Source organism: Pristiophorus japonicus, chromosome 10 (assembly GCF_044704955.1).
Source record: "Pristiophorus japonicus isolate sPriJap1 chromosome 10, sPriJap1.hap1, whole genome shotgun sequence".
NCBI classification, from domain to species: domain Eukaryota; kingdom Metazoa; phylum Chordata; class Chondrichthyes; family Pristiophoridae; genus Pristiophorus; species Pristiophorus japonicus.
The window spans coordinates 166,728,909-166,755,366 of NC_091986.1; the positions used below are offsets into that span (position 1 = coordinate 166,728,909).

General features: G+C 47.4%; 1 protein-coding gene across 4 annotated transcripts in view; it reads left to right on the forward strand.

Annotated features, from left to right (window-relative positions):
• LOC139275187 (microtubule-associated tumor suppressor candidate 2-like) overlaps window positions 1-26,458 on the forward strand; it is an 876,619-nt gene that overhangs the window by 168,911 nt on the left and 681,250 nt on the right. The window lies entirely within an intron of this gene.

Below are 26,458 nucleotides of genomic sequence, written 5' to 3' on the forward strand. Positions count from 1 at the left end.
AAGTCTTGTCGCCAAGAGCATGCAGAAATCAAGCGTAGGCAACGGAAGGAGCGTGCGGCAAACCAGACTCCTCACCCACCCTTTCCTTCAACGACTGTCTGTCCCACCTGTGACAGAGACGGTAATTCCCATATTGGACTGTTCAGTCACCTAAGAACTCACTTTTAGAGTGGAAGCAAGTCTTCCTCAATTTTGAGGGACTGCCTATGATGATGATGAAGTGTCAGCCTAGATTGCGAGCTCAAGTTTCTGAAGTGGGGCTTGAACCCACCACCTTCTGACTCAGAGGCAAGATTGCTCCCACTGAACAAAGCTGGCACCTTTAATTGGCATTCCCTGAATTGTTCTTGTTGTGAAAGGGAAAACAAGAAGCAGTAGTGATACTTTACCTATATTCACATTGGGCCACAAGGACAGAAAGAAAATAAATAACTTGGATTTATATGGAAGGAGACTTTGATGTAAGAACATAAGAATTAGGAGCAGGAGTAGGCCATCCAGGTCTTCGATGTAAATCTAGTAGGTGGGCACAGGTGGTTGGAGGAGTTATTCTGAGGAATGAGGTGCCTGCTCCAAGATGGAAGGGATGAGGGAAAAGGTTGCCTATTTTGAAATAGCAGCTTAAAACCATTTATTTCCGATAGCAGCCAGTGGGGTAGTGTACTGACATGGATTGAGAACTGGTTGTCAGACAGGAAGCAAAGAGTAGGAGTAAATGGGTACTTTTCAGAATGGCAGGCAGTGACTAGTGGGGTACCGCAAGGTTCTGTGCTGGGGCCCCAGCTGTTTACACTGTACATTAATGATTTAGATGAGGGGATTAAATGTAGTATCTCCAAATTTGCGGATGACACTAAGTTGGGTGGCAGTGTGAGCTGCGAGGAGGATGCTGTGAGGCTGCAGAGCGACTTGGATAGGTTAGGTGAGTGGGCAAATGCATGGCAGATGAAGTATAATGTGGATAAATGTGAGGTTATCCACTTTGGTGGTAAAAACAGAGAGACAGACTATTATCTGAATGATGACAGATTAGGAAAAGGGGAGGTGCAAAGAGACCTAGGTGTCATGGTACATCAGTCATTGAAGGTTGGCATGCAGGTGCAGCAGGCGGTTAAGAAAGCAAATGGCATGTTGGCCTTCATAGCGAGGGGATTTGAGTACAGGGGCAGGGAGGTGTTGCTACAGTTGTACAGGGCATTGGTGAGGCCACACCTGGAGTATTGTGTACAGTTTTGGTCTCCTAACCTGAGGAAGGACATTCTTGCTATTGAGGGAGTGCAGCGAAGGTTCACCAGACTGATTCCCGGGATGGCGGGACTGACCTATCAAGAAAGACTGTATCAACTGGGCTTGTATTCACTGGAGTTCAGAAGAATGAGAGGGGACCACATAGAAACATTTAAAATTCTGACGGGGTTAGACAGGTTAGATGCAGGAAGAATGTTCCCAATGTTGGGGAAGTCCAGAACCAGAGGTCACAGTCTAAGGATAAGGGGTAAGCCATTTAGGACCGAGATGCGGAGGAACTTCTTCACCCAGAGAGTGGTGAACCTGTGGAATTCTCCACCACAGAAAGTTGTTGAGGCCAATTCACTAAATATATTCAAAAAGGAGTTAGATGAGGTCCTTACTACTAGGGGGATCAAGGGGTATGGCGAGAAAGCAGGAATGGGGTACTGAAGTTGAATGTTCAGCCATGAACTCATTGAATGGCGGTGCAGGCTAGAAGGGCCGAATGGCCTACTCCTGCACCTATTTTCTATGTTTCTATGTTTCTATGTTTAGGCCACTGAGATCGCAACACCCTCTAAAAGGCATTTATTTCCAGTGCCCAACGGCATGAATATATTTGCATTTGGTAAGACCAATTCCAGAAAGAGGAATTCCTCCATTGTAATCAAGTTAATCTATTCCTCAAATATATACAGAGCACATATATAAAAATGAGGCATCTGAACAATAGAGAGCTGCTGAATGTGACTCCATTTGAGATTCACTGCCTCCGCTGAGAGACACACACAATAATGATTTGGTGTCAACCACAACAACTCTATGTGACTCATGGAAAAAGATTGCAAGACACTTCCCAGAGGTGAAAGAAAAAAAGAGCCAAATAAGGAATGATTTGGAGGGGTGACCGAAAGTTTGGTTAAAGTAATGCGTTGTAAGAAAAGTCTTAAAGAAAGTGGAGATGCAGAGGAATTTAGTGATGAAATTGCAGATAATGAGGCCTAGGTGATTGGAAGCATGATTGCCAATGGAGCGGCAAAGATAGGTAGGAATGAACAAGAGACCAGAGTGAGAGGAATGGAGAGTCTATGGGGTGGGGGGCCAGGGAGCGTCTTCTCAAGGTTTAGCTGAAGGCATTTAGGACATGATCAAGATCGGATGTTATATGAGTAGTCTGACAACACAATTGCAATGGAGGGGTTGAGAGAGGTGATGGCGAGTTAGAGCTGGGTATCACCGGAGTACATGTGGAAGCTGATTTGCATTGTAGTTACTGTGTCCAAGGGGAATAAGAGGGCAAGGTGAGCTGAGATGGAGTTTGGGGAAGAGGATAGGGCTTTGGGGGGGGTGGGGGTGGGGGTGGTGGTGACAGTGCAGGGTGGGAAGAGAAGACATCTCTAGAGATGCAAAAAGCATCCTTTATGACTGTGACCACGGTGCACTATCCCTCCTCGTGCTTATTGACCCCTGCAGCCTTTGAAACCCTATACCATCTTCCAATAAGGCCGCATCTCCGTTGTCCAGCTCAGTGGAATTGCCTTCTTGGTTCCATTTTTACTTATCTAATTGTAGCCATAGTACCTCCAGCAATGGCTTCTCTTCTCACCCCCGCACCTTGAGCTCTGGAGTCCGCCAAGGATCTACTTTCTCACCTCTCATCTGCATGCGATACCTTGGTGACATCATCGGCAGACATGAGGTCAGCTTCCAAATGTACACTGACAACAATCAGCTCTACCTTTCCTCACCTCTCTCTTGACCCCTCACATGCCTGTGCTATGGGATGAGCCACAATTTCCTCAGTTAAAAACTGGGACGACTGAAGCCTTTGTCTTCAGCCCTCGCCACAAGCTCCATACCCTCACCACCAATTCCATTCCCTTCCTCAGCCATTGTCTCAAGCTGAAGCAGAGTGTTCGTAGCCTCGGTGTCCTATTTGACCTTGAGCTGAGCTTCCAACCCATATCTTCTCCATCACAAAGTCTGCCTACTTTCACCTCCGTAACAACACCTGCCTCAGCTTCTGCCTCAGCCGTTCTGCTGCTGAAACCGTCATCTATCTAAGTATGAATTCTGATGAAAAGTAATCGACCTGAAATGTTAACTTTGTCTCTCTCTCTCTCTCCATTGGTGCTGCCTAACCTGCTGAGTACATACAGCATTTTCTGTTTTTGTATCTCAGTGCATATATATATATATGTGCAGTCAGTTGAAATACCTTCAGTCACATTTACCTTTACAGGAATAAACAGGAATTTTTTTGCTATGACAGTTCCCAGATTTTTCTGCCATTCAACTTTGTATTTGCTCAGTGCTGAAGCTTTTCCACCTCTGAACTTTCCTGCTGTGTTTTCCCCTGTAGTTTCAGATGTGAGAAGCAGATGTTTTTTAAGGAAAATAAATGTGAGAATGTATGTGTAATTCACATGACTGTTGGGACCAATTTACTAATATATTGTGGTTTACCTAGATATTTATATCCTTTTATATATTTAAATATAAATGTGTTTATTGACCACTTTGGGCTGCATTAAAAACTATTGTACCTTGGGTAGCTTGCTGGTATGTTATGGTGGTTGATTTGCTTATCTAACGTAATTGTTGGTATGTATTTTAAATATAACGTGAGCATAATTCAGCTTTTCCTGCGCATTTGGGAAAAAGAGTGTGATTATTTCTGCACCCTTGTGTTGACCTTCAAAGTGGTATGGATGTGGAAATAATGAATTTTAAGATTCAGTAATAATGGCATATTTGCAAAACATTTAATCCATTCCTATTCCTACTGTGACACAAATCTATGATGCAAGTTGTTGATTTGACAACTTACTAAGTCAAACAAAAATCTTCACTGTACAGACATGGTCACAGGAGGAAAGAAAATCTATAAATAAAATACTTCATACTTACTGCATTTCCAGTTAGAATTTGCAACACAGTAAGTCCACCGTCTGCCAAGCAGTGTAAAGGTGACAGCTGATCTCTGCTATATTCCTGTCACTGATATGGATGTATCAGTGAATTATCTACTTAATGCATCAACTGAAGAGGTTCTGTAATGTGCTGAGCTTGCCAGTGCTCTGGAATCCGTCCCGTTTATTTTGTAGGGCAGATTTCATCGCACTGGTGGCAAGAAAGAAGCAACTGCATGTGCAGAAGCCTGCAAAGGTGCACTTGTTCTGACTGAAAATTTTCCCCATTGATGGCAGAATGGTTTTTGCTGAGCAGCCATCCAGAAACATGCCATTCTTGGCCTGTACTGGGCAAGCTGAGGACTAAGCCCAGCCACTGGCAGAAAAAAATAGTAGCCTGCTATGCCTAGCTTCTTTGGCAGTACTTCTGTCGCCTATAGCACTTGGAAACATGACCTCTGTGCTGTTGGAGGCAAGAGCATTGCTCATTTGCATTAACTTGAAAGCAGATTGTACTATTAGAAGAAAAAATTAAAATCTGAAGTGCAGATAACCAAAGCTGCATTTATATTACAGTCCTGCCACTTGAGATAGTCTTTATTCCTATTATAGTGCTTTGAGGTAAATGCAATGTTGTTCAGCTCTCAATTGCCCTGACCTCCGACCTCTGATAATAAGGCTGTTTTCATGAAATGGTTGTTTAATCATAGGTATCAGCGATTTATTTATGTAGTATTTTTCAGTCAAAATATTTCCTCAAGCAATACAATCTAGAGTCCATAACACGACAACTTTGGGGTGTTATGAAAATAACCTGTATGCTATTATTTGGCTATGCACATGAGAAGTTGACTAATTTTATTTTAAGTGACCCTCTCCTACATCTCTGTAGGTAAGGAGTCGCTCTCTCTAAGGGCCCAAGTTTCGGGCTGCGCATAGAACGGTGCAGCCCTGACCTGGACGCCTGTTTTTCATGCCACAAAGTGTGCCTAAAAAAAACTTACCTATTTTCCGGCTCCCTGCAGGTCCTCTGGAGCTGGGCGCGGCACAGCACGAGCTGTGAGGGGCGGAGCTAGGTCCCTGCGCTGAAAACAGTGCCGGGGCATCTGCACATGCGTGCTACAATGGGCACGCACGTGCAGTAGCTCCAGGCGCCCAAAACTGTGTGGGAGGGGCCCGAAGCACGCAGCCCTTAGCCCTGGCCGAATGGCCTCACTGGGGCTGCGTGGATAAGGCTGCCTCCCACGCCCAGCTCCTGCTTCCTCCCGACCGGACCCGAGCCGACTCGACTCCCGCTCCCCCCCCCCCGCACCCGGACCGGACCCGACTCCCGCTCCCCCTGCCCCCGGACCGGACCCGACCTCCCCCCCCCGCCGGACTGGACCTGACCCGCGCTCCGCCGCCGCCAGGCCCCCCCCCCCGACCCGACCCGACACTGACCCGACCCGCGCTCTTACCCCCCCCCGGACCCGACCCAATCGGACACCGACCCGACCCGTCCCCCCTTCCCCCCGACCCCGACCCGCGCTCCCCCCGACCTCCTCCTGACGCGACCCCGACCCCACCTCCCTCCGCCCCCCTGCCCCCCAACCTCAACCTCGACCTGACCCGCGCTCCCCCGACCTCCCCCCGACACGACCCGCGCTCCCGACCCGACCACCCCCCCTCGGCCCGGACCGGACCCGACCCGCGCTCTCCTCCCCGCCCGGACCCGACCCGACCCGACCCTTCTCCCCCCTGCCCTCCCTCCCTTCTCCCACCCCCTTCTCCCCCTCTCTCCCCCCTCCCTCTCCTCTCCCTCCCTTCTCCCCCTCTCCCTTCTCCCTTCCCACCTTCTCCCCCTGCTCCCTTCTCCACCCCCTCCCTTCACCCTCCCTCTCCCTCCCTTCTCCCCCCCCCTCCCTCCCTTCTCCACCCCCCTCCCCTCCACAACCTTCCTCCCCCTCCCCTCGCTGTCAGAAACAGAGACACTGACAGACAGAGAGTGAGAGACACACACACAGAGACAGACAGAGAGATAGAGACACTGACAGAGACACACTGGCGGGGGGAGGGGAGGGGGGCGCCATCCCAGCATGCTGTTGGAGGGCTCCCGGTGCTGCAGTTGGTAAGTAGAAAATGTTTTATTTATTGATTTTTTAAAAATGTTTTTATTTCTTATTAATTTTTTTTGATTGATTTATTGATGTATTTATCATTTATTTTTGATGATGGCTCTTTATTTGCAAAACTGAAGTGTTTAATGTTTGTAAACTTCCCTTTTAAACCCCCCCCCCCCCGCCCCCCATTCCCTACGCCTGATTTGTAACCTACGCCTGATTTTCTAAGTGTAGACAAGGTTTTTCTGAGCGTACAAAAATCTACACTACTCCATTCTAAGTTAGTTTGGGGTATGTTTTCACTGCCTAAACTTTCAAAACGGGCGTAAGTGGCCGGACACGCCCCCTTTTGAAAAAAAAATTGTTCCAAACTGAAACTGTTCTAACTGACTAGAACTGGAGCAAACTAAATGCCGAGAATTGCAATTTCTAAGATACTCCATTCTAAACCAGTTGCTCCAAAAAAACAGGAGCAACTCAGGCTGAAACTTGGCCCCTAATAGTGCTGATGGGATAAATAATTTAATCTGTGCAGAATGCCAGCAGTGCAAACCTACAATTTGTCAATGTATCTCGGTGTAATAGAGACCCCACACAGGCTCACCTCCTATTTTCACCTTATCTTGTAATTGGTGCCAATGGTAGACTAAATAAGACAAACAAAATCTGGACTGAACCAGTCTCTTTCACCTGAATAACAGGGGCCAAAATTGCCCCCTGCCAGAAACGCAGCACACCTACCGTGTTTGAGCTGTTTTCACTGCCACGGTGGATGTGGTGGTCTCTTGTGTGAAATTCCGCTCTTTGGCTTATTTTTCCGAGCCGACCAGAAGTTGGTCATAATACCGGTGGAAGTGAGGCGGAGAGCAGAAATTCGGTCACTAGAGGGGCGGAAGTTGGGGTGGGCGGACTGTCCGTCGCTGTCACATCAGCGTAGCGCTAATGATGTCATCACACTGGCACATCACCATGTTTCCCCCCTTCATTTAAAGGGGAGGGCTGCTGCGAACTCTGCATTTATTTTAGTTAGGTCCACTGGGCTACCAGGGAGGGTTTTGGCCAGGTCTGTGGCCTGGCACCCAAGAGGGGGTGCCAGGCTGCCTGTTGGCAGCTCGGCCGAACCTGGGGCTATAATTGTTGGCCTGACCTGGCAGTCGTCCAACTAAAATAATAAGATGGCGGCCGCGGCAGTGCATCCTCCCCTCTAATCGTGGTCACACCGCCATTTTACAAACACTGCAAACACAGTGCACCGACAGAAAAAGCTGTCGGTAGCACCGAGCGGCAGCAGCAAGATTTTCTCCGCGGAATTTTGCATTCGGGGGCGGGAGGGACATTGGCAGTGCGCGCTCTGATCACGCACTTAGAGCAGATCGGCAGCAGTGGGGTGGAATTGCAGGGAGCGGGTCACCGCCGGGATACCTCAGGAGGGCAATTTTCAAAATAGCGGCCATTCCACGAAAAATTGTGGCCATTTCACTCCGGCACGTGGCCGCCAATTTCTGGCGTAAACAGGCCTTAAGGGAAGGGGCAATTTCGGCCCCTATACATTTTTTATAAAGTATGAGCTTTTTGCAGTTTCACTTGATTTACTTTGGGAGGGGAGGGAAGCAAAGTATTTCATCAGGAGAGTAATTGGGTTTGATAGATTCTATGATTGTACATGGATTGATGGGCCAATGGTCTTTTCTTTTTACTTATTTTCTAATTTTATAATGTACAGTACTTATAGTGCCTATTTATAGCTAACTAGGCGCATGAGATGCAGACTGAAACAAGGTTTAATGCAGCTATTTAAAGTAGATTACATATGTGATGTAGCTGTTCTGCAAGGAACTGATTTAGAAAAGTGCAGAGCATTTAGTGTTATGGGCCCAAATTTGCTCCATTTTTTTTGGAGCAACTTGATATTTTTGGAGTATCTTAAAAATCACAATTCTGCCTATTTAATTTGCACCAGTGTAAGTGAGTTAGTTAGGATTTTTTTTTGTTTAGTTTTTTTTTCAAAAGGCGTCGTTACCAGCCACCTATGTCTATTTTGGCTATTTAAGCAAGTTTGGACAGCAAAGAGCTGCTCCAAACTAACTTAGGCCAGCGTATGTGGCCACTTGTGGCCCGCAGAGAAAACCCTTGCGGAGAGTTAAGAAATCAGCACAGGTAAGTACATTCTAAAGCACCAAGCACTAAACAAAGCACAAAAATAAGCATTCAATAACAAATAAAAAATACAAGGAAGCTGAGAGGACCTGCACCTAGCACCAAGACTTACAAAGCACTAAACAAAACACAAAAAGTAATAAGCAATTAATTAGCAAATAAAAAATAGAAGGAACCCTGCACCTAAAGCACCAAGACCAAAGTAATAAGCAATCGATAAATCAATAACAAATAAAAACTAAGTAACCTTGTCCAAACTACTCTTACACAGTTCCTTTCAGTACCTTCAATAGCATTCTTTAGCTGGCTCTTACTTTATTCTAACCAATGGCATATGTATATGCAATGGCAACAGCACAATGTATAGACCAAGTGCAATGCACTTACTCCATCCATTGTGTAGCCTTGTGAACATTGCCAGCATGATTTGGCTCAATGCTTCCCATTTGTTTTAGACATTGGACACCTAACCTAACCCAATCTGATTCTTCTAAACTGATTCCCTTGTGGAAAACATCAGCATAATAACCAGCTGCAGGGTTTCACTGACAACCTGCTGTGGTTCTGGTTCTCTCAGACCTCCTTTTACTGGTGTGGCTGGATAAGGCAGTGGGCCACCGATGAGGGAGCCTATTCGGCCAGGGATAGGGTCGGGGCGCTTCGGCCCCTCCCACACAGCCTGCAGAGTGCACTCACAGATTCTGGGGGTGAGGAGCTACTGAACATGCACGCACATTCTAGCGCGCATGTGCAGAGGTCACGGCACAGTTTTCAGCACCGGGACCTGGCTCTACCCCCCACTGCTTTTGCCACGCCATGCCAAGGCCTACGATAGTCCACGGAGCGGGGGGAATACTGAGGTAAATTTTCGTCGCCATTTTTGGAGTACAAAGTCGGCACACCTCAGGCAAGTGCGCCGTTTTAACCGGAGGGCCAAATTTTAGCCCATAGTGTCACACAGTCATATGGCATTTTGACACTAAACTGGGTGGCGGTGTGAGCTGTGAGGAGAACGCTAAGAGGCTGCAGGGTGACTTGGACAGATTAGGTGAGTGGACAAATACATGGCAGATGCAGTATAATGTGGATAAATGTGAGGTTATCCATTTTGGGGGCAAAAACACGAAGGCAGAATATTATCTGAATGGCGGCAGACTAGAAAAAGGGGAGGTGCAACGAGACCTGGGTGTCATGGTTCATCAGTCACTGAAAGTGGGCACGCAGGTACAGCAGGCGGTGAAGAAGGCAAATGGTATGTTGCCTTCATAGATAGGGGATTTGAATATAGGAGCAGGGAAGTCTTACTGCAGTTGTACAGGGCCTTCTTGAGGCCTCAGCTGGAATATTGTGTTCAGTTTTGGTCTCCTAGTCTGAGGAAGGATGTTCTTGCTATTGAGGGAGTGCAGCGAAGGTTCACCAGACTGATTCCAGGGATGGCTGGGCTGTCATATGAGGAGAGACTGGATCAACTGGGCCTTTATTCACTGGAGTTTAGAAGGATGAGAGGGGATCTCATGGAAACATTTAAGATTCTGACGGGACTGGACAGGTTAGATGCGGGAAAAATGTTCTTGATGTTGGGGAAGTCCAGAACCAGGGGACATAGTCTTAGGATAAGGGGTAGGCCATTTAGGACTGAGATGAGGAGAAACTTCTTCATTCAGAGAGTTGTTGACCTGTGGAATTTCCTGCCGCAGAGAGTTGTTGATGCCAGTTCATTGGATATATTCAAGAGGGAGTTAGATATGGTCCTTACGGTTAAGGGGATCAAGGGATATGGAGAGAAAGCAGGAAAGGGGTACTGAGGGAATGATCAGCCATGATCTTATTGAATGGCGTGCAAGCTCGAAGGGCCGAATGGCCTACTCCTGCACCTATTTTCTATGTTTCTATGAAACTCATTCACAGGGGAATGTGACTATTAGAACACAAAATGTCAAACAAGAGTTTATAGCTGTGCACTTGTAGCAGTCACAATGAATTACAGTTTTCTGGACAATATTACAGTTTTAAGTCAGTTATAATACTGATTCAGCTTCAACAGTTGTTGAACTGTGGTCAAATTAATTCTTGAAAGGGTGTGTTTTGTTGCCAACTAGGCAAAGATTACCAAGATCCAAGAATGTCCTATCAGACGTGTAATTTATTTTCTTCTGGCATGTCATGTTGTTATCATTCTTATCTTAAGTCTTTTATTTGTTTAGGCTTTTGCATTACGCTTGCTGCTGTTTTTTTGGCAGGAGTAAGAAATGGTTTGAATCATAGAAGTTTACAGCACGGAAGGAGGCTATTTTGGCCCATCGTGTCCATGCCAGCCAACAAGAGGCTATCCAGCCAAATCCCACTTTCCAGCTCTAAGTCCGTAATTCGGGCTCAAATTTTCCCAAGAGTTGCCCCGTTTTTTTTGGAGTAAGTAGCTTTTTTTGGAGTAACTTAAAAATTGCAAATTTCCTCATTTAACTTGCTCCAATGTAAGTCAGTTAGTTAGGTTTTTTCTAGTTTAGTTTGTTCTCTCCAAAAGGGGGCGTGACAAGCCACTTACGCCTCTTCTGGCCATAGAAGCAAATTTGGCCAGCTGAAAGTTACTCCAAACTAACTTAGGCCAGTGTATGTGGCCACTTTTGTAGGCACAGTAAAACCTTACCTACATTTAAGAAATCAGCACAGGTAGCCAGAGATAGGAGGCGTGAGGGTGGGGGGTGGGGGGGGCGGGGGCATGGGGGAGGTGAGTTAGAGGATTCTAAAGCACTAAAGACCTTCACACCATCAGTACAACATCTTCAGCACAACAACTGCACAACATTATCAAAAATAAATGAAAACTAAATCAGTTACAGAAAATAGAGCAGTCCTACCTTGCCGACTGCAGAACGCACCAGCTAGCCCTCCCGCCAGGGCTAGGGATGACAGGCACGCATGACTGTAGGGGTGAGGGATTTTTACTTTTTACAGTTGGCCCTAAATGTTGCGTCCTAATGGAGCATGATTCAGTTTTGATGCAAAATATCTTTTATTGGAAATTTTACAGTGCACTTCAATGACAACAACAACAACAGCAAAGAAAGGCTGCACCCATCCCTCACCCACATCTCGGGGAAAGTGCACTTCCTCATAAGGTTGGTGATGGTGGTGGAGGGGGTTGGGGGCCCGGCTTGAGTCTGATCGGTGGCTGGTGCGTGAATTGAAGTGGGAGTGGCATTTGAGTATCCGGCCTTTGTGCCCTTATTGCAGAAGCCAGCTCTCTCATGGCATCTGCCATCATTTGCACAGCCTCTGAAATGCCCGCCCTCACTTCCCGTCTCTGCAGAGATTTCACCCGACAGTGTCGCGACCTCATCACGCACCCCACTGACGGTTGCCACGAGTGACCTTGTGAGGGCATTGGTCTCCTCACCCAATGAAACAACCTGATTAATCTCTGCTCAGGGCTGCATCTCAGGAGAGACTGGTTGGCTTCTCCTTCCCCTCTTCGTGGGTCTACCTAGTGGCACCCCTCCAGTGTGAGGTGCAGGCTGGGATGGTGGGGGACTGGGTGTCCCAAGATGCATTTCCCGACCGGCAGAGGGACCCGCAACCTCGGAAGGTGTGAACCCATGGAATGTTGCTGAGGAGCTCATGGAAGTTTCTGGCAGTGTGATGCCTTGTGCTATAGCCTGATCCATATCGCGGTCAGCATTCTCCCGTGCACACATTTCCATGGACCCTTCCTCCCCCCACCCGCCTTGGTCTGGAGCGCATGCATCTGGATCCTCTGGTGCATCTTCAGGATCTTGAGGAGTGTCTTCTTCTTCTGCAAAATACAACAGAACAGTCAAATGGTTAGCAGCACAGGAGGGGGCAGGATGGGTGGCATGAGTAGTCTGACGCGTAGCAGGCCAGTCAGCAGGTTGATTTGAAGGGCGACTATGCATTTTAATGACTCACCTTCACCCTCGCGTGTGGGTCCAGCTTGTGCAGAGCTGATTCTTTTTCTGCCGGTGCGACTCAGCAAGGCAGCAACCCTCTGTTCTATATTTGGTGCATATTTGGCGGACCTCCTCCTGTTCTAGTTCTCTCCCTTTTGTTGTGGGCCAATTTCTTCTGCAAAGATGAAAATATTAATTTTGAGACATGGTGCGCTTCTGATGGGTAGGACACATACAGATGGTCAAATTTTCCATTGTAATTCAATTTAAAGATGAAGATATTACTTACACTCACTACTTGACCAATGTCCTGCCACCACTTCTTGCACTGGCTTCCAGATATTGACCCCAGCGGAGAATTCTTCTGCAACTAGGTTCCATCTTTTTCTCATTTCCTTGGGTGAAACTTTTGACAGACCACTCTTGCTGATATCCAGCTCCAGCCATTTCTCCTCAATTACAGTCACTATTTTCTGCACTTCCTCATGGAGGAAATTCTTTGTTCGTCTTGCACGCTCTTGTGCCATTCGTCTATTGGACTCACACGCAGGTAATGTTCAAAAATCACACTTCTCACCTTTTTTCCACCTATCCAGCACTCCTTTCCACTCCCTCAGCCTCACAAAAATCTATATTCAAACCTTACCTTTATATATGCTCCATTACCAATGATACCGAGGATGTTCTCCCTTTAATTGGCCGATTGCCAAGTTTCCTGTTGCAATGCGCATGCGTGCAAGCTGAACAGCCCATTGCGCATGTGCGCACACTCAAACGGACATGCGTCCCTCTGCCTGCACTCCACAAAACGCTGGTCCCAATCCCCGCCCCCCTGCCAGCCGCGCTGAGCAAGCACGGCCGAAGCTCCGCCGCCCCCCCCCCCCCCCCCCCCCCGCAACCCAGGCTCTGCAGCGCCACGCCGATGGATCTAGACGATGAGGAAGTGGCCAAATTAATAGGTAAATTTTTGCCACTTTTTTGGGCTCACAAAGTCGGCATGCCACCCCTAACTACACCACTCTAGGCGGCTGGGGAAATTTGGGTCCAATAAGTGCACATCCAAGTACTTTTTAAATGTGGTGATGGTTTCTGCCTCTACCACCCTTTCAGGCAGTAAGTTCCAGACCCCCACAACCCTCTGCGTGAAGAAATTTCCCCTCAAATCCACTCTAAACCTTCTACCAATTACTTTAAATTCATGTCCCCTGGTTGTTGACCCCTCTGCTAAGGGAAATAGTCCGCATGCCCGACACGAGACTTCCAAAGCAAGTGCTCTACTCGGAATTCCTACACAGCAAGCGTTCCCCAGGTGGGCAGAGGAATCGTTTCGAGGACATCCTCAAAGCCTCCTTGATAAAGTGCAACATCCCCACCGGCACCTGGGAATCCCTGGCCCAAGACCGCCCTAAGTGGAGGAAGAGCATCCGGGAGGGCATTGAACACCTCGAGTCTTGTTGTCGAGAGCACGCAGAAATCAAGTACAGACAGCGGAAGGAGCATGCAGCAAACCAGGCTCCCCACCCACCCTTTCCTTCAACCATTGACTGTCCTACCTGTGACAGCGACTGTAATTCCCGTATTGGACTTTGCAGTCACCTGAGAACTCACTTTTAGAGTGGAAGCAAGTCTTCCTTGATTCCAAGAGACTGTCTATGATGATGAAGGAAAATAGGCCCTTTCTATCTACTATATATAGGCCCCTCATAATTTCATACACCTCAATGAGGTCTCCCCTCAGCCTCCTCTGTTCCAAGCAAAACAAATCCAGCCTATCTTATCTGTCCTCATAGCTAAGATTTTCCACTTCTGGCAAGATCCTCATAGATCTTCTCTACCCTCTCCAGTGTAATCGCATCCTTCCTGTAATGCAGTGACCAGAACTGCACGCAGTATTCCAGCTGTGGCCTAACCAGTGTTTTATACAGTTCAAGCATCATCCCCCTGCTCTTATATTCTATGCCTCGGCTAATAAAGGCAAGCATTCCGTATGCATTCTTAACTACCTTATCTATCTGGCCTGCTACCTTCAGGGATCTGTGGACATGCACTCCAAGGTCCCTTTGTTCCTCTACACTTCTCAGTGTCCTATCATTTAATGTGTATTCCCTTTCCTTGTTAGCCCTCCCCAAATGCATTATCTCACACTTGTCTGGATTAAATTGCATTTGCCACTGTTGTTCATTGATATCTTCCTGCAGTCTATAGCTTTCTTCTTCATTATCAACCACACAACCGGTTTTAGTATCATCTGCAAACTTCTTAATCATACCCCCTATATTCAAGTCTAGAACATTGATGTATACCACAAAAAGCAAGGGACCTAGTACTGAGCCCTGCAGTACCCCACTGGATACAGCCTTCCAGTCACAAAAACACCCATCAACCATTACCCTTTGCTTCCTGCCTCTGAGCCAATTTTGGATCCAACTTGCCACTTTGCCCTGGATCTCATGGGCTTTTACTTTTGTGACCTGTCTGCCATGTGGGACCTTATCAAAAGCTTTGCTAAAATCCATACATACTACATCATACGCACTGCCCTCATTGACCCTCCTAGTTACCTCTTCGTAAAAATTCAGTCAAGTTAGTCAGACATGACCTTCCCTTAACAAATGCGTGCTGACTGTCCCTGATTAATCTGTGTCTTTCTAAATGTAGATTTATCCTGTCCTGCATGCAGTACTCCAGCTGTGGCCTAACCAAAGTATTATACAATTTAAGCATAACCTCCCCGCTCTTATATTCTATGCCTCGGCTAATAAAGGCAACCAACCTAATTAATCCTTGCCTTTCTAAATGTAGATTTATCCTGTCTTTCAGGAATTTTTCCAATTATTTTCACACCACTGAGGTTAGGCTGACAGGCCTGTAATTACTCGGCCTATCCCTTTTTGCCTTCTTAAACAGGGGTACTACATTAGCAGTCCTCCAATTCTCCAGTACCATGCCCAAATCCAAAGAGGACTGGAAAATGATGATCAAGGCCTCTGCTATTTCCTCTTTTACTTCGCTCAACAGCTTGGGATGCATTTAATCCGGGCCGAGGGACTTATTTACTTTCAAAGCTGCTAAACCCCTTAATATTTCCTCTCTCACTATATTTATTTCATCCAGAATATCACACTCCTCCTCGATAGCAGTATCTGCATCGCCCCTTTTCTTTGTGAAAACAGATGCAAAGTATTCGTTAAGAACCTTACCAACATCTTCCACCTCCACACAAAGATTACCCTCATGGTCTCTAATAGGCCCTACCTTTTCTTTAGTTACCCTCTTACTCTTAATGTATTTATAGAACATCTTAGGGTTTTCCTTAATTTTACTAGCCAAGAATTTTTCGTGCTCTTTCTTAGCATTTCTAATATCCTTTTTAATTTTGCCTCTTAACTTTCTATATTCCTCTAAAGATTCTAAAGTATTTAGCCAATGGTATATGACATAAGCGTCCCTTTTTTTCTTTATCCTCCCCTGTAAGTCCCTAGACATCCAGGGGGCTTTAGAATTTTTATGCGCATCCTTTTTCTTCAAGGGCACGTGTTTGGCCTGAGCCTTCCGGATCTCCTCCTTGAATGCCTCCCACTGTTCCGACACTGATTTACCCACAAGTAGCTGTTTCCAGTCCACTGTGGCCAAATCACTGCTTAACTTCGCAAAATTAGCTTTTCTCCAATTCGGGACTTTTATTCCAGGCCTATCCTTGTCCTTATCCATATTCACTGGAATTTAGAAGAATGAGAGGGGATCTCATAGAAGCATATGAAAGAAGCATATATAAGTACTGCCCCTCCGACAGTGCAGCACTCCCTCAGTACTGGAGCAGGGAGGTCTTACTGCAGTTGTACAGGGCCTTGGTGAGGCCACACCTTGAATATTGTGTACAGTTTTGGTCTCCTAATCTGAGGAAAGACATTCTTGCTATTGAGAGAGTGCAGTGAAGTTTCACCAGACTGATTCCTGGGATGGCAGGACTGACATATGAAGAAAGACTGGATCGACTAGGCTTATATTCATTGGAATTTAGAAGAATGAGAGGGGATCTCATAGAAACATATAAAATTCTGACAGGATTGGACAGATTAGATGCAGGAAGAATGTTTCCGATGTTGGGTAAGTCCAGAACCAGGGGTCACAGTCTAAGGATAAGGGGTAAGCCATATAGGACCGAGATGAGAAACTTTTTCACCCAAAGAATTGTGAACCTATGGAATTCTCTACCACAGAAAGTTGTTGAGTCCAGTTTGTTGGATATATTCAAAAGGGAGTTAGATGTGGCCCTTACTGCTAAAGGGATCAGGGGGTATGGAGAGAAGGCAGGAGTGGGGTACTGAAGTTGCATGATCAGTCATGATCATATTGAATGATGGTGCAGGCTCAAAGGGCTGAATGGCCTGCTCCTGCACCTATTTTCTATGGTTCTATGTTCCAAAACCAACTTGAATCTGACTGAATTATGGTCACTGGCACCCAAGTGCTCTCCCACTAATACCCCTTCAGCCTGCCCAGCTTCATTCCCCAAAACTAAATCCAAAACCCCCCTTTCTCTTGTTGGGCTTTCTACATACTGACTAAAAAAGTTGTCTTGAATGCATTTCAAGAATTCCGCACCCTCTGCACCCTTCACACTATATTTGTCCCAATCAATAATCAGATAGTTAAAATCTCCTACTATTACTACCCTATGGTTTTTGGACTTCACAGCAATTTGCCGACATATTTGCTCCTCTATATCCTTCCCACTGTTTGGGGGTCTATAATACACGGCCAGCAGTGTGATCGCCCCTTTTTTATTTTTCAATTCGACACATATGGCCTCATTTGATGAACCCTCTAACATATCATCCCTCCTCACCGCAGTAATAGTTTCTTTAATCAGTACCGTGACCGCCCACCCCACCTTTTTATACCCCTCTCTGTCTTGTCTAAAAATCCTGGAACCAGGAATATTGATCTGCCAAACCTGCCCCTCTTTCAGCCATGTTTCTGTAATGGCTATAATGTCATACTCCCAAGTATCTATCTGTGCTCGTAGCTCATCAGCCTTATTCGCTATATTCCTTGCATTAAAGTATATACCATTTAGCACAGGACGACCTCCTTGCTTACTACTTACGAAGCCTTGTTTCCTCTGTCTTACAGATTTGCTTTCTAGATTCTTGCTGTTATGTATGGAGAAAGATTCAGACTGAACACTGTGAGCTCAAAGTAAAGTGTGACCTTAGTCTTTGATTACAGGTTTCCAGAGTGCCTTTCCAACCTGTGAAACCTCCTTCAATACCTGTGCTCCCAAGGGATTATGGGATCCCTTGGGACTCCAGGGAATGAGCCCTCTGGTGGCTGAACAGAGTAAATACACGTCCACATATATAACAACATCCCCCCCGGCCCCCCCCGACCCCCACCAATGCCAGTAGTGTAACTAGTTACAATGTGAGTCGATCTGGGGCCCTTCTTACCCTGGTTGATGATCTCGGTGTGAAAGCTGGTGTTGTTGAATCATTTGTTGGGCCCTCGCTGGGCTGCTGTGCAGCTGGCCTTGCTGAGCTGCCTGGTGTGTTGGGCCCTGCAGGGCTGCTGTGGATGATGGGTTCTGTTTCGTGGTCAATCATTGCCACTGGTGTGTATGTTGGGGGATCAAAAAAGGTACGGTCCAAGGTGGGTTGCTCAGGATAGTCCGTAAATCTGAGTTTGATTTGGTCCAAGTGTTTCCAGTGAATGAGCCCATTTGAAACACCCTGCTCCCGTCTTTGGCCACGACAGTGCCGGGAAGCCACTTGGGACCTTGTCCATAATTTAAAACAAATACGGGATCATTGATTTCAATCTCACATGACACATTTGCGCGATCATGGTATGCACTTTGTTGAAGCCGCCTGCTCTCTACCTGTTCATGTAGATCAGGATGAACTAACGAGAGCCTTGGCTTCAGTGCTCTTTTCATGAGCAGTTCAGCAGGTGGGATCCCAGTGAGTGATTGGGGTCTCGTGCAGTAGCTAAGCAGGACTTGGGATAGGCGAGTCTGCAATGAGCCTTCAGTTACCCTCTTCAAGCCTTGCTTGATGGTTTGCACTGCTCGCTCTGCCTCACCATTGGACGCTGGTTTAAACGGGCAGATGTGACATGTTTCATCCTGTTACAGGTCATGAATTCTTTGAACTCAGCACTGGTAAAACATGGCCCGCTGTCGCTCACCAGGTCATCGGGTAAGCCGTGTGTGGCAAACATGGCTCGCAGGTTTTCAGTAGTGGCAAAGCGGATGTGCTAGCCGACATTATCTCACATTCAATCCACTTGGAGTACGTGTCTACAACCACAAGGAACATTTTACCGAAGAACGAGCCTGTATAGTTAACATGTACCCCAGATGACAGTTTGGAGTGCCAAGACCATAAACTTAGCGGTGCCTCGCTGGGTACATTGTGTTGTGTATCTGTCAAGCATGCACTCGCATGTTCCGCCACCAGGGAGCGCATCCCCTGAAGTCCCAAGGGATCCCAGCATCCCTTGGGAGCACTGTATATAAGCCAGCCCCTAAGGCCTGTTCCTCACTCTGGAGTGTCTTAATAAAGACTGAGGTCACCGTTACTTTAACCTCCCTGTGTGCAGTCTCATCTGTGTTAGGAACACAATAACTGGCGACGAGAATATGAATCCAACGCAAAGATGCAGCAAACTGTGGGCATCCTGGAGAAGTTCTCGGAGGGTGAGGACTGGGAAGCCGATGTCGAACGGCTAGACCAGTACTTTGTAGCCAACGAGCTGGATGGAGAAGGAAGCGCTGCAAAAAGGAGAGCGGTCCTCCTCACGGTCTGCGGGGCACCGACCTACAGCCTCATGAAGAGTCTTCTGACTCCAGTGAAACTAACAGATAAGTCGTATGAGGAGCTGTGTACACTGGTTCGGGAGCATCTTAACCCGAGGGAGAGCGTGCTGAAGGCGAGGTATCGGTTCTACATGTGCCAGCGATCTGAAGGTCAGGAAGTGACGAGCTGCATCGCCGAGCTAAGGCGACTTGCAGGACAATGTGAGTTTGATGGCTACCTGGAGCAAATGCTCAAAGACTATTTTGTACTGGGCATTGGCCACGAGACCATCCTACGGAAACTTTTGACTGCAGAGACACCGACCCTCAGCAAGGCCATTGCGATAGCACAGGTGTTTATGTCTGCCAGTGATAACACCAAACAAATCTCTCAGCACACAAGTGCCAGCAATGTTCATAAATTAACTAGAACTGTGTTTGCGAGCAGAAATATACAGGGCAGAACCCACGAGTCTGCAACTACCAGCAGGCCTCAGGTGACCCAGATGACTCAGAGTTCGCAACAAAGGATGAATGCAAGGCAATTCACACCTTGTTAGCGTTGTGGAGGATTCCATTCAGCCTATTCATGCTGCTTCAAAGGGTATGTTTGCAAGAGCTGTGGAACAATGGGGCACCTCCAACGAGCTTTCAGATGAGCTGCAAGCTCTGCAAAACCTGCTAACTAGCATGTGGCAGAGGAAGAATGGTCCATGGTGGATCAAAGCAATTTCGAGCCTCAGAGAGAGGAGGCAGATGCTGAAGTACACGGGGTGCACACATTTTCGACGAAATGTCCACTTATAATGCTAAATGTAAAATTGAATGGCTTACCCATAGCCATGAAACTGGACACTGGCGCTAGCCAATCCATCATGAGTAAAAAGATATTTGAGAGACTGTGGTGCAACAAGACATTCAGACCAGCCCTGAGCCCCATCCATAAGAAACTGAGAACGTACACCAAAGAGCTCATCACTGTCCTGGGCAGCGTCATGGTCAAGGTCACCTCTGAGGGCATGGTGCACGAACTACCACTCTGGATTGTCCTGGGCGATGGCCCCACGCTGCTTGGAAGGAGCTGGCTGGGCAAAATCCGGTGGAACTGGGATGACATCCGAGCGCTATTACATGTCGATGAGGCCTCATGTACCCAGGTTCTTAACAAATTTCCTTCCCTTTTTGAGCCAGGCATTGGAAACTTTTCCGCAGTGAAGGTGTGGATCCACATGGTCCCAGAGGCACGACCCATCCACACAAGGCGCAAGTGGTACCTCACATGATGAGGGAGAGAGTGGAAATCGAGCTGGACAGGCTGCAACGCAAGGACATCATCTCCCCAGTGGAATTCAGTGAGTGGGCCAGCCCGATTGTTCCAGTACTGAAAAGCGATGGCACGGTCAGGATTTGCGGCGATTATTAAGTAACTATTAATCGTTTCTCGCTACAGGACCAATACCCGCTACCGAAGGCAGACGACCTATTTGCGACGCTGGCAGGAAGCAGGACGTTCACCAAGCTCGACCTGACTTCGGCCTACATGACGCAGGAGCTGGAGGAGTCTTCGAAGGGCCTCACCTGCATCAACACGCACAAGGGACTGTTCATCTACGACAGATGCCCGTTTGGAATTCGGTCGGCTGCAGCGATCTTCCAGAGAAACATGGAGAGCCTACTCAAGTCGGTACCACACACGGTGGTTTTTCAGGACGACATATTGGTCACGGGTCGGGACACCGTCGAGCACTTACAAAACCTGGAGGAGGTCCTCCAGCGACTGAATCGCGTAGGGCTGCGGCTGAAGAGGTCGAAATGAGTCTTCATGGCAACAGAAGTGCAGTTTTTGGGGAGAAAGATCGCGGCGGACGGCATTCGGCCCACAGACGCCGAGACAGAGGCTATCAGGAACATAGAAACATAGAAAATAGGTTCAGGAGTAGGCCATTCGGCCCTTTGAGCCTGCACCACCATTCAATAAGATCATGGCCGATCATTCCCTCAGTACCCCTTTCCTGCTTTCTCTCCATACCCCTTGAACCCCTTAGCGTAAGGGCCATATCTAACTCCCTCTTGAATATATCCAATGAACTGGCATCAACAACTCTCTGCGGCAGGGAATTCCATAGGTTAACAACTCTCTGAGTGAAGAAGTTTCTCCTCATCTCAGTCCTAAATGGCCCACCCCTTATCCTAAAACTATGTCCCCTGGTTCTGGACTTCCCCAACATCGGGAACATTCTTCCCGCATCTAACCTGTCCAGTCCCGTCAGAATCTTATACATTTCTATGAGATCCCCTCTCATCCTTCTAAACACCAGTGAATAAAGGCCCAGTTGATCCAATCTTTCCTCACATGACAGTCCAGCCATCCCTGAAATCTGGTGAACCTTCGCTGCACTCCCCCAATAGCAAGAATGTCCTTCCTCAGATTAGGAGACCAAAACTGAACACAATATTCCAGGTGAGGCCTCACCAAGGCCCTGTACAACTGCAGTAAGACCTCCCTGCTCCTATACTCAAATCCCCTAGCTATGAAGGCCAACATACCATTTGCCTTCTTCACCGCCTGCTATACCTGCATGCCCACTTTCAGTGACCGATGAATCTTGACACCCAGGTCTCGTTGCACCTCCCCTTTTCCTAATCTGCCGCCATCCAGATAATATTCTGCCTTCGTGTTTTTGCCCCCAAAATGGATAACCTCACATTTATCCATATTATACTGCATCTGCCATGCATTTGCCCACTCACCTAATCTGTCCAAGTCACCCTGCAGTCTCTTAACGTCCTCTTCACAGCTCACATCGCCACCCAGTTTAGTGTCATCCGCAAACTTGGAGATATTACACTCGATTCCTTCATCTAAATCATTAATGTATATTGTAAATAGCTGGGGTCCCAGCACTAAGCCCTGCGGCACTCCACTAGTCACTGCCTGCCATTCTGAAAAGGACCCATTTATCCCGACTCTCTGCTTCCTGTCTGCCAACCAGTTCTCTATCCACGTCAGTACATTACCCCCAATAACATGCACTTTGATTTTACACACCAATTTCTTGTGCGGGACCTTGTCAAAAGCCTTTTGAAAGTCCAAATACACCACATCCACTGGTTCTCCCTTGTCCACTCTGCTAGTTACATCCTCAAAAATTTCTAGAAGATTTGTCAAGCATGATTTCCCTTTCATAAATCCATGCTGACTTGCTCCGATCCTGTCACTGCTTTCCAAATGGGCTGCTATTTCGTCCTTAATGATTGATTCCAACATTTTCCCACTGCTGATGTCAGGCTAACTAGTCTATAATTACCCGTTTTCTCTCTCCTTTTTTAAAAAGTGGTGTTACATTAGCTACCCTCCAGTCCATAGGAACTGATCCAGAGTCAATCGACTGTTGTAAAATGATCACCAATGCATCCACTATTTCTAGGGCCACTTCCTGAAGTACTCTGGGATGCAGACTATCAGGCCCTTGGGATTTATCGGTCTTCAATCTCATCAATTTCCCTAACACAATTTCCTGCCTAATAAGGATATCCTTCAGTTCCTCCTTTTCACTAGACCTACTGTCCCCTAGTACAATCGGAAGGTTATTTGTGTCTTTCTTCGTGAAGACAGAACCGAAGTAGTTGTTCAATTGGTCTGCCATTTCTTTGTTCCCCATTATAAACTCACCTGAATCCGACTGCATGGAACCTACTTTTCTCTTCACTAATCTTTTTCTCTTCACATATTTATACAAGCTTTTGCAGTCAGTTTTTATGTTCCCTGTAAACTTCCTCTCATACTCTATTTTCCCCCTCTTAATTAAACCCTTAGTCTTCCTCTGTTGAATTCTAAATTTCTCCCAATCCTCAGGTTTGTAGCTTTTTCTAGCCAAATTATATGCCTCTTCCTTGGCTTTAACACTATCCTTAATTTCCCTTGTTAGCCATGGTTGAGCCACCTTCCCCGTTTTATTTTTACCCCAGACAGGGATGTACAATTGCTGAAGTTCATCCATGTGATCGTTAAATGTTTGCCATTGCTTATCCTCCGCCAACCCTTTAAGTATCCTTTGCCAGTCTATTCTAGTCAATTCACGCCTCATGCCATTCGAAGTTACCTTTCCTGAAGTTCAGTACCCTGGTTTCCGAATTAACCGTGTCACTCTCCATCTTAATAAAGAATTCTACCATATTATCGCAGCCCGCAGACTTGTTGATGGTCATGGAAGCGTTTGAAAATGATAAATCACCTGTCACGGCCCGCCAGATTCGGACTTGGACCAGCCAAGATCCTCTGCTGTCCCTAGTAAAAAAACTGTGTACTGCATGGGAGCTGGGCCAGCATCCCCGTTGAAATGCAAGAGCTAATCAAGTCGTTCCAGCGGCGAAAGGACGAGCTGTCCATTCAGGCAGACTGCCTGTTGTGGGGTAACCGCGTAGTGCTACCCAAAAAGGGCAGGGAGATGTTCGTCTTGGATCTCCACAGCACGCACCCGGGTATAGTAATGATGAAAGCGATAGCCAGATCCCACGTGTGGTGGCCCGGTATCGACTCTGACTTAGAGTCCTGTGTACGGCAATGCAGCTAGTGTGCACTCAGTTGAGCAATGCGCCCAGAGAGGCACCACTAAGTTTGTGGTCCTGGCCCTCCAGACCATGATTGAGGATCCATGTCGACCATGCGGGCCCGTTTCGCGGTAAAATGTTCCTGGTGGTGGTGGCCACTGCCACCATTGAAAGCCTGAGGGCCATGTTTGCCACCCACGGCCTGCCTGACATATTGGTCAGTGACAACGGGCCATGTTTTACCAGTGCCGAATTTAAAGAATTCATGATCCGCAATGGGATCAAGCATGTCACCTCGGCCCCATTTAAACCAGCCTCCAATGGGCAGGCAGAGCGGGCAGTACAAACAATCAAACAGAGCCTCAAATGAGTCACAGAAGGCTCACTCCAAACCCGCCTGTCCTGAGTACTACTCAGCTACCGCACAAGACCCCACTCGCTCACAGGGGTGCTCCCGGCTGAGCTACTCATGAAAAGGACACTAAAACCAGATTCTCGCTTGTTCACCCCAACCTGCATGATCAGGTAGAGAGCAGGCGGCAGCAACAAAATGTAAATGATGGTCGCGCCACTGTGTCACGGGAAGTTGATCTGAATGACCCTGTGTATGTGCTAAATTATGGACGTGGTCCCAAGTGGATCGCGGGCACGGTGATAGCTAAAGAAGGGAGTAGGGTGTTTGTAGAGAATGGACAAATTTGCAGAAAGCACCTGGACCAAACGAGGCTGCGGTTCACAGACTGCCCTGAACAACCCACAACAGACACCACCTTTTTCGAGCCCACAACACACACCCAAAGGATCAACGACACTACCCCGGACCAGGAAATTGAATCCATCACGCCCAACAGCCCAGCAAGGCCAGGCTCACCCAGCAGCCCTGCAGGGCCAACAACACGCCAGCCCGGTGAGGGCACAGTCAACACACCAGAACAGACATTTGTACCGAGGCGGTCCACCAGGGAAAGAAAGGCTCCCGATCGCTTCACCTTGTAAATAGTTTTCACACTTGATTTTGAGGGGTAGTGATGTTGTGTATCTGTAAAGCATGCATCCATGTTCCGCCACCAGGGAGCACATCCCCTGAAGTCTCAAGGGATCCCAGCATCCCTTGGGAGCACTGTATATAAGCCGGCCCCTAAGGCCTGTTCCTCACTCTGGAGTGTATTAATAAAGACTGAGGTTACCGTTACTTTAACCTCCCTGTGTGCAGTCTCATCTGTGTTAGGAACACAATACATTGCTTAACTGCGAGCATGTATTATATCTATGAACGCAGGATTCTAAGTCCGCATCGATACCGGGCCACCACACGTGGGATCTGGCTATCGCTTTCATCATTACGATGCCTGGGTTGGTACTGTGGAGGTCATTGATGAAGGTGTCTCTGCCCTTCTTGGGGACCAGTACTCGATTGCCCCATAGAAGGCAGTCTGCCTGTATAGACATTTCATCTTTGTGCCACTGGAACGGCTTTATCGCTTCCTGCATTTCCACTGGGACATTGGACCAGCTCCCATGAAGCACACAGCTTTTGACTAGAGATAATAAGGGGTCCTGACTTGTCCAGGTTTTGATCTGCCGGGCAATGCCGGGTGATTGCTCACTCTCAAATGCTTCCATAAACATGGCTAGATCTGCGGGCTGTGCCATTTCCACCCCCGTGATGCGCAATGGCAGCCTACTGAGAGCGTGGCGCAGTTTTCTGTGCCTGGCCTGTGGTGGATGACGTAGTTGTATACGGACAACGTGAGCGCCCATCTCTGGATGGTATTTATCCCTTTACTTTCGGAAAACAGAGATATAAGTGGCTTATGGTCAGTTTCCAATTCAAATTTTAGCCCAAACAGGTATTGATGCATTTTCTTTACCCCATAGACACACGCGAACGCTTCTTTTTCTATCATGCTGTAGACACTCTCGGCCTTAGACAGACTCCTGGATGCATAAGCAACCGGTTGCAGTTACCCAAAATCATTAGCTTGTTGCAATACACACCCGATGCCATATGACGACGCATCACATGCGAGTACCAAACGCTTACATGGATCATACAACACAAGCAATTTGTTTGAGCATAACAATTTTCTCGCTTTTACAAAGGCATTTTCTTGGTTTTTGCCCCAAACCCATTCGCCCCCTTTTCGTAGTAAGACATGTAGTGGTTCGAGCAGTGCGCTGAGACCCGGTAAGAAGTTACCAAAGTAGTTCGAGAGTCCCAGAAACGACTGCAGCTCCGTCACGTACCGTGGCCTGGGTGCGTTCCCTATCGCCTCCGTCTTCATGTTTGATGCCGTCCGCCGCAATCCTCCTTCCCAAGAACTCCATTTTAGGTGCCAGTAAAACGCACTTCGAGCGTTTTAACTTGAACCCCTTGCGGTTGAGTCGACTAAGAACCTCCTCCAGGTTCTGCAGGTGCTCGACTGTGTTCCAACCTGTGACCAAGATGTTGTCCTGGAAGACCACGGTGTGCGGGACCGACTTCAGTAAACTTTCCATGTTTCTCTGGAATATCGCCGCCGCTGATCTGATTCCAAATGGTCATCTGTTATAAACAAAAAGACCCTTGTGCATGTTGATGCAGGTGAGGGCCTTCGATGATTCCTCCAGTTCCTGCGTCATGTAGGCTGAAGTCAGATCCAGCTTCGTGAACATCTTTCCTCCCACCAGCGTTGCAAAGAGGTCGTCGGCCTTTGGTAGTGGGTATCGGTCCTGCAAGGAGAAATGATTGATAGTTACTTTGTAATCGCTACAGATTGTGACGGTGCCGTCTCTCTTGAGGACTGGGACAATAGGACTGGCCCA